General features: G+C 35.8%; 1 long non-coding RNA gene across 1 annotated transcript in view; it reads right to left on the bottom strand.

The window, feature by feature from the left end:
• Positions 1-623: 623 nt before the first annotated feature.
• The window catches only part of LOC132538702 (uncharacterized), a 321,648-nt gene continuing 312,534 nt past the window's right edge, over positions 624-9,737 (bottom strand). The window contains exon 2 of the long non-coding RNA XR_009550056.1: positions 624-720. This is a non-coding gene — a long non-coding RNA (uncharacterized LOC132538702). The remainder of the gene's footprint in view (positions 721-9,737) is intronic.

The following is a 9,737-nucleotide window of genomic DNA, read 5'->3' as shown; positions in this document are numbered from 1 at the left end:
TTCCTAGGAAACAGGACATGCCCTAGACAAGCTCATTCTCTTGCTAAACCCTCCCTATCCTATTCATTAACTGAAGAATAAAATCTCTGTACTGATGCAGGGGGTATGGATCTACCTGCCAAAGTCTATGTCCAGCAGAGAAGCAATTACAGAAGCCAAGATTCTCACCTTTGGCATGCCAAAAAGATTTTTGGTCCATACCCCCCAGAGATTTAAATGATAGTTGGAAGAAAACCAGAGAGCTCTGTACCCCCAATTCCACCAGGACCCAAAGTGTTTGTCACCAGAAATCTTGTTTTTGTACCATCACTAAAAGAGAAGTGAATCTGGAAATCACCAGGGGAAGCCAGGCACTGTTTCTTTTTTATTTTTTTATTTAAGAAAGGATTAATTAACAAAACCATAGGGTAGGAGGGGTACAACTCCACACAATTCCCACCACCCAATCCCCATATCCCACCCCCTCCCCTGATAGCTTTCCCATTCTCTATCCCTCTGGGAGCATGGACCCAGGGTCATTGTGGGTTGCAGAAAGTAGAAGGTCTGGTTTCTGTAATTGCTTCCCCGCTGAACATGGGCGTTGACTGGTCGGTCCATACTCCCAGTCTGCCTCTCTCTTTCCCTAGTAGGGTGTGTCTCTGGGGAAGCTGAGCTTCAGGACACATTGGTGGGGTCTTCAATCCAGGGAAGCCTGGCCAGCATCCTGGTGGCATCTGGAACCTGGTGACTGAAAAGAGAGTTAACATACAAAGCCAAACAAATTGTTGAGCAATCATGGACCCAAAGCTTGGAATAGTGGAGAGGAAGTGTTAGGGAGGTACTCACTGCAAACTCTAGTGTACTTCTGCTTTCAGGTATATATTTTGCAGTAGTTTATGGATACGTGTGAAAATATGCTCTCTCTCACAGAAACTGGTGTATATCTAGGTTTTGAACTGTTAGAAAGTGAACCACCTGAGATGAAATTAGAGTATACTATGAAAGGAAATGTCTCACCCGAGTAATGAAGCTGAAGGGTTGTCATTCCACACCTGAAGTCTCTGGACACAGTCTGAAGCATGTTGAGGTGGCACTGTTTCTTTTATCTGAGAGAGAAGAGGAAAAAATGAAAGATACTTGGAAGTAGTAATAGGTTAGGGGTGACTTAGAAGTGAAGTGAAGACTAGACCATTGAAAAAATGGGGAAAACATATAGACATAGTTATAGAATCAGCCCATATCTGTGACCTTGTGAGAACTACTCCAGTTTCCAATGGAGGGGACAGGGACACAGAACTCTGGTGGTGGGAACCTTATGGAATTATACCCCTACTATATTGTGGTTTTGTAAATAAATATTAAATCACCAATAAAATAAATTTTAAAAAGACGTTTGGTCTATCTCGTTTATTCTTGACTTTACAGTTAAGTAAGGAGAATTTGCATGGCTGTAAAGTCGAGAATAAACAAGATGCAAGAAAAAATTATAGGGATAGTGGAGCAGTGCTTTGCTTGCTGTGTCCTCCTTGCTCTTTCTCTTTCTGTTTCTTACTTGAAAAATAGATAGTGGAGCAGTGCTTTGCTTGCTGTGTCCTCCTTGCTCTTTCTCTTTCTGTTTCTTACTTGAAAAATAGAAGAAAAAAGAAAAGAAAAGAAAAGCTGTGTCAGGAAGGTGTCTTGATGGTACTATGCACTTGTGAATCTACTGGTTCCTTCTATGGCATTTCAGAAAGAAAGGTAGAGGACAAAGAAGAAGACAAGAGAGGATAAGAGTTTACCATAGTATATCTACAAAAGTATCAGAAAGATAGTTTTTTTAAGAGGTTGCCATGCATTCAAATACATGTATCCATGCATCCATCCATCTATCTATGCACCTATCTGTCTGTCTATCTATCTATCTATCTATCTATCTATCTATCTATCTACCTACCTACCTACCTACCTACCTATCTATCTCTACCCAAACCATTGAAGCCTCATCTACAACAAAAGCAAAAACATAATAATAACCATAAGAGTGACATTCACTACTTCTACCATATTCTATTGGTTATAAGCAAGCCACAGGTACTGCCCACACCTAAGAAAATGTGTGGAATATTCAAAAGCATCAACATCAAGAAGTTGGGCATGGACTGGTCTCAAGCAGTTATAATTCCTCTTCTCAAGAACTTCCTTGATAAATACAACTGTTCAAATAAAAAGTACCTCAAATATTTTACCACAAACAAAATAAACTCCAAATGGATCAAGAACTTGGATGTTAAACCAGAAACTATTAAATACTTAAGAGGAAAATATTGGCAGTACTCTTTTCCATCTAAATTTTATAGGTATCTTCAATGATACAAATTCAATTTCAAGGAAGACTAAAACAAAAATAAATAAATAAGACTACATCAAATTGAAAAGCCTCTGCACAGCAAAAAAAGAAAAAAACAAACACCACCCAGAGACTCCGCACAAAATGGGAGATCTTTATATGCCATACATCATGCAAAAGGCTAATAATCAAAATATTACCAAATTTAACAAGAAAAAAATGACCCAATCCAAAAAATGGGAAGAAGATGTGAACAGAATATTCACCAAAGAAGAAATCCAAAAGGCCAACAGACATATGAAAAAATGACTCAAGTCATTGGTTGTCAGAGAAATGCAAATAAAGACAACAATGAAATACCACTTTATAACTGTGCAAATGTCATACATCAGAAATGATAGTAACAAATGCTAGAGATGTTGTGGAGGCAAAGGAACCCTCCTGCATTGCTGGTGGGAATGTAAATTGGTTCAACCCCTGTGGAAAGCAGTCCAGAGAACTCTCAGAAGGCTAGAAATAGACCTACCTTATGATCTGGAAATTCTTCTCCTGGGGATATAGCCTAATAAATCAAACACATACACTGAAAAAGGTGAGTGTACACGTACATTCATAGCAGCACAATTTGTAATAGCCAAAACCAGGAAGCAACCTAGGTGTCCAACAACAGATGAGTAGCTGAGTAAATTTTTGTATATATACACAATGAAATATTACTTAGCTATTAAACATGATGAATTAATCTTTTTTGCCTTTTCTTGGATGGAGCTGGAAGGAAACATATTAAGTGTGAATAACCAAAAAGAGTAGGGTGAATATGGGAAGATCTCACTCAGAAACAGAAATTGAGAAATAAGATAAGAAGGGGAAACACAAAGCAGATCTTGGACTGGGTTTGGTGTATTGCATCAGAGTAAAGGACTCTGGAGAGAGGGAGTACTTTCAGGTCCTGGTACATGATAATGGAGAAGGACCTAAGTTGAGGGTGAGAGTGTATTCCAGAAAACTGAAAAACATCACACATGTACCAATACTTGTACTGTAAACTATTAACCCCCCCAATGAAAAGCACCTCAAATAAAAATCTCTGCTGCATATTTTTTCAAAATTTCATGTCTATGTATTTTCTGCATTTTAGTAACAAGTACTTAGAGTATAAATCCATGTTGTTTAAAGAGGCAATGTAATTAATATTATTTTTTCAAAATAGTCTAATTTCCCACCAATCTGTTAAATACCCAGTCTCTTAATTATTATTCATTTATTCACTCATTTATTAATTCAATAAATGCTCTTGAGATGCCTACTTTAATTCAGACACTTTGCCAGAAGGTGGGAAATGTTCATAGTGGTGAACAACATAAGATCCCCCCCAAAAAAAGATGTAGAATATACATAGTAGGGAAGACAGACTAAAATAACTGAAATAATAGCCACACAGGAGTGAGAAATATGAAGTAAACTAATAGTAAGTTAATTAAAAGAACAGAGTAAGGTGAAGCTTATTTCATGACTGCATGCCAAATAAAGAGGCTTAAATTGTAACTGCCCAGGTGTCTGGCCCAAAAGGCTTTTCAGTCCAGCTGTTTGGAGAACTAGCTGGATAAGCAGATGGTCAGTCTTTTCTCATCTTCTCTAACCAACAAAGGGCACAAATTCTCTTAAAGCACAAAGCCATTATGGATACAATCGTTATGTAGGGAAAATGAGACTGTAAGGGGATATATATTTAGAGGCCTGGAGAAAACAGTATCTAGATAAGCTCTTCAGATCACTCTAGACCTTCATGACCTTCGATGGAGTTATTCCACTTCATTTGGGAAAGACCTTGAAGTGTGGAGTGACAGCACAACTGGTTTTCTTCCAAGGTAATAATGACAAGCCAACTCCAATCTTTTCATTTGTTTAACTCAGTGGAAGAACTTCAGACTTTCTCTAATAGACTCTTTAAAATAGAAGTGCTTAATTTTTGGCAAGAGTTAAACAATATCGGCAAGCAATTAAAGGAATAGTTACCAGAGCAAATCATCCCTTCACAAAACTTTCATTTCTTTATTTTTTGCATAATAAAGAATTTCATGGGTTTTTGATCCCTATTCTCTTCTCATCACACACATTTTAACTTGGCATATGTTACTGTAAAATATAACTGAGCAATTGTTACATAACAATTGTATAGCATTCTTCAAGATATGATCACAGAAAATTCTTTAAATTCCACTTGATAGCAGAAGCATTTGTAGAATCAAGACTTCATAAACAGCAAGGAATAATACAGAAACCAAATGTATTCTATGAACATTTCATCCCATTACCATTAATTTGGAAAGAAAAGCTATCTTTACATTATTTAGACATTGCATTCAGTAACATGGTATAGCTCTCTGTCTACCTAAATATTTTATCTCTCTCAGTAACATTTCATGAAGTTAACCCTATAGGTCTTACCCATTTTATTATTAGGGTTTTTTTTAATAATACATGATTTTTTGCTTATGTATAGAAAATGCTTTGTATCATATAGTGATGACAATTGGTTTGGAATGAAATTGGTTTTGGTGGCATACTTATATTTGATCATTACTAACTCCATAAAATTTTGACAGTCACATGAATGCCAACAATAACATGCAAAAAAAAAAAAAAAAAACACCCAAAACTTAAAGCTCAGAAACCTCCTAGAAAAAAAGAAAAATAATAATAAACTTCTCTGTAAATATCCAACCAGGACTGGTGGTGGGAATGGTTTTGGTTAACATGTAATTATGTAAATCAGTATTAAATTGCTAATAAAATTTTATATAAATAAATATCCAACTAGATCCACAGGACATTAGCAAAACCACAAACAAAAATGTCTAGAAAATGCACAACAGAGATATAACATTCAATGTAGTATTTCAGAGTCATGTCATTCAGTACAAGGTTACAAGGTCATGTTAATGTAAATTTGCCAACACCTCCCTGCTCAGCATCTCTCTGATTTACTCCCTCGGAGTTCTCTGAATAAATGTCATTTGCTACTGTGGGAAGAAAAATGAATGAAGTGTACTAAATACAAGTATTGATTTTTATTTTTACTAACTAGTTACTTTAGTGAGTACTTTTGATTTCTGCAGAAGTTTATTTTGCTTAAAATTTTAGCATTGCTATGAGTTTGAGAGAATCTAGGCTACTCATTTTGTTTATATTAAAAAAGAGAGATATTTTATTTTTGATCTACCTGAAGAAATTTATACATGATTCAAGAGACTTTGAACATGTTTCTCTTTATTTCTTCTTTTTAGTCTTTTGCAAGGTATGTTCATCTACTAATTTAAAGTTTAAAAATATATAATAAATGACTTTTAGATTTTTAAAACTATACTTCTACCTACATATCTCAAATATAAGTACCAAAACCAAGACATTTCTTTTTATTTTACCTACTACGTCTCTTCATGTCCTCTACACAACTTCATATCTATATTACACTAATTTTGTGACAAATTTTTATCTTAAAATATTTACAAGAAATTGTCTAACTTAAAATTTTAGACTTAAAATGTTTGTCAGTAACATGCACTATTAGTGCTTTATATTATCATCTCATATTTTGAGATTTGGGTTGCCTTTTTAAAATTTAGAAGGGACTATATAAATTTCTGAGTCTTCCCATCATTGAGATAATTTTTATGCACAAGAAATGAGACAGGAGGCCAAGCAACCATTCACCTACAATAAAAAAAAGACTAGCAACAAACATGAATAAAAAAAGGTCAAATATCCACAAACCTACACTAGTATTCAGCTTGTGTTGTAATTAAAGTTGTTAGTCATAATTTACGTAACTATAGATATCTAAGAATAGACTGAAGCACTAAAATTTTATTTCAAACACAGACTATTATATACAATCTATAATGGTCTAAGAATGTCCTTAGCTAGAGAATTTTTTTCACGAGGAGCAAGTGAAACATTTAACTAACTCCAGTCTGCCCCTTGGGTTCTTTTAAATAAAACACTTATGGTTTCATGTGCTAAATCTTTGTTTAGGGTGATAGGTGAATACAATCTTTCTTCTTTTTGTGATTTAACATCTTCAGAAACTTAAAGGCCATTTGTGCCCTAAAGTTAGGTCACACACTAGTAAAGACTCTCCTACCTTTTAGCCCCACCCACCGCAAGGTACATAATGACATACTTTGATTCCTATTTGGCTTTGTTCCCTTGGTCTGGGGTATATGGTTCTGCCTCTATAATTTAGGCCACCCAGGAAATTCAATGGAAAAGACTCTCAGACTTCTCTTAATGATTAACCCCGCAAGGACCTTACAATTCTCACTGCTAGCATCTTAAATCATGTGAATTCCAGATGTTACAGGTTACCGGATCAGCAATTATTTGGGGAATATGAGAGGCTGATATTTTTTTTTCTTTCTTTTACTGCCACCAGCAATATCACTGTAGTTCAGTGCCTATACAATCCACTGCTCACAGTGACCTACCTTTCCTTCTTTCTTTCTTTCTTCCTTCCTCCCTCCCTTCCTTCCTTCCTTCCTTCCTTCCTTCCTTCCTTCCTCCCTCCCTCCCTCCCTCCCTCCTTCCTTCCTTTTTTTTTTTTTTTAATGGAGACAGAGATAAATTTAGATGGAAAAGGCAGACAGAAAAGAAAGAAAAGAGTTGAGAGTCGAGCGGTAGAGCAGCGGGTTAAGCACACATGGCGCAAAGTGCAAGGACCAGCGGCAGGATCCCGGTTCAAGCCCTCAGCTCCCCACCTGCAAGGGAGTCGCTTCACAAGCCCTGAAGCAGGTCTGCAGGTGTCTATCTTTCTCACCCCTTCTCTGTCTTCGCCTCCTCTCTCCATTTCTCTCTGTCCTATCTAACAACAATGACATCAATAAAACAACAAGGGCAACAAAAGGGAATAAATAATTTTTTTTTAAAAGAGACATACCTGCAGTATTGCATCATCCATAACTTCCTCTTGCAGTTGGAGATTAAACATGTCAACAGGTGCACAATACCCCGTGCAACACCACTTGACCACATGGTTCCAATATTTTTCATTTTCTTAGCAATAAGGCAGCCAAGGGCATACTACACAATTGATACAAGTGAAATAATCCTAGAAAGTATATCTTTGTTATAGGACTAATAACTGATTATAGTCACTCAAGTTAAAGTAATTTGTATTCTTTACAAACAAAATCTGTAGTAAGGTAAAACTTCTGTGGGATGAAGTGGAGAAGTTCTTCTCAAGGGACATACTTTCCTTAGTATTTTCTCACTGATCTCCTTCCCTCTCTCTCTCTCTCTGACACACACACACACACACACACACACACACACACACACACTATTACTTTAAATGGATTCAATGTGCATTTCTACTTGGAATATCCCTATTATGATTTAATTTTTGGAAAAAAATCAAGAGTAAGAAGCACAATATGGGCAGACTAAATGAATTTTACTCTAAGAACTGAATTAGAGCAGCCAGATTAAATACAAAAAGGCTACCTACATTTGAATTGCAGAAGAAATTAATATTCAGGTTACATATGCATCACATATTGTAAGATACTATGCACACTTTAACCTGAAATTCTGATTATTTTCCTGTATTTTTTTGAAAATTGTCATCTTTAGCATAGAATGAAATGCCAGGCTGCTTATTCTAGATTATACAGACAGGAAATTCTATCAGGTCTTAGAACCAATTTCCAGTCTCTATATATAGATCATGTACTTGTTTTTATGTAGTATGAACTTTTTTTTTTTTTTTTTTACAAACCAAAGCCCTGACTTATGTGCCATTTCACTACTCCTGGACACTTTTTCGTTCAAATAGTGATAGAGATGCAGAAGATGTAAGAGTGCCAGAATTAACCTCAATGCAGCAGCACTCCCATATGGGTCCGGGACTCAAATTCTGGGTTAAATACATGTTAAAGTAAGCATGCTAACCAGTGAGGAAGTCCTCTGAGCTTAGAAATGAACATCAGAAATGCATGCAAGATCTAGGTAGGTAGAGAGAGGAAGGGTACTTTATAACAGGCTTATTGAGGGATGGAACATTAAAATCTAGCTTAATTAATTCTAAAAATACATTATGAATGTATTTCATACATTCATAATTCATACATTCAGCTTTCCTGAGTTTCACTTTACAATTATCAATCTTAGCAACAAACAGAACTAAAGGTATGCATATCTATTATGAAAAGATCTGGAATTTCAGAACATAACCTATAGCATATGTTAACATATTTTGGCAGAATATTAAAATGATCTGGTTTTTTAATATTGTATATAAGAATAAAACAGAAGCAACTCTTTCATTGTAAGACATGAACAAATAGTATCCTATATCCTTGTTTATTTAATATGGTACATCTCACTCTCTATAGACAATTTGTTTTTTCTCATCTCAGATCATACACTGCATTTTTTTTTCTTTTGTCTCCAGGGTTATTGCTGGGGTTTGGTGCCTGCACTACAAATCCACTGCTCCTGGAGGCTATTTTTCCCTATGTTGTTGCCCTTGTTGTTGTTATTGTTATTGTTGCCACTTACGTTGTTATTGGATAGGACAGAGAGAAATGGAGAGAGGAGTGGAAGACAGAGAAGGGAAGAGAAAGAAACACACCTGCAGACCTGCTTCACTGCTTGTGGAGCGACTCCCCTGCAGGTGGGGAACTGGGGGCTCAAACCGGGATCCTTACTTGGGTCCTTGCACTTTGCACTAAGTGTGCTTAACCCACTGCGCTACCACCAGACCCCCTCACTGCAGCCTTCTAATGGCCACTTCCCTCTCTCATTTGTGTCTCTTTTCCTCACCAAACTGAGAGTTCATCGGGAAAAGAATAGTTCCCTACTCAGTTCTTCTTCCCAAGATCTTCATGACTAGTACGGAAGTTTATGATATATTTGTGGAGTGAATGAAAGTGTGAAATCTAAAATGAAATTGCATGAAAACAGGAGAAACTAAAGTTCTGAAGTAGGAGGAATAGTGAAAAATATCCAAATGCATGATCATAAATTTTAAACATTATAACATAAAATCAATAAATCAAGTTAAGATTTTAAATTTAGGTCATACAAAGCTACACATTTTTGAGACCCATGGTAGAAAAAGCAACATTCAATATTGAAACAGAATGATATGCATAAATGTCAAAACAAACATTTCACTAACTGTGACTAGCTCAGTTCTCTGTCTTTGGAAAATGATATATTCACCACAGGTAGGCCTATATCAACTGGGCTTCCTCTGCTTACTAACAAAATCAAGAAAGTAAACTATATCACTTTGCATTATTTAGGTCTTTTAAAATTTGAATGATCATATACAATAGCAAATTAAAGTACCACCTCATTTTAGAACATCAAATTTTTTTTAAAAATTAAAAGAATCATACCATTTAACCAAGAATTCCACTTTTACATT

The sequence above is a fragment of the Erinaceus europaeus genome, chromosome 5 (assembly GCF_950295315.1).
Source record: "Erinaceus europaeus chromosome 5, mEriEur2.1, whole genome shotgun sequence".
Taxonomy (NCBI): domain Eukaryota; kingdom Metazoa; phylum Chordata; class Mammalia; order Eulipotyphla; family Erinaceidae; genus Erinaceus; species Erinaceus europaeus.
This window is presented reverse-complemented; position numbering and strand designations above follow the sequence as displayed.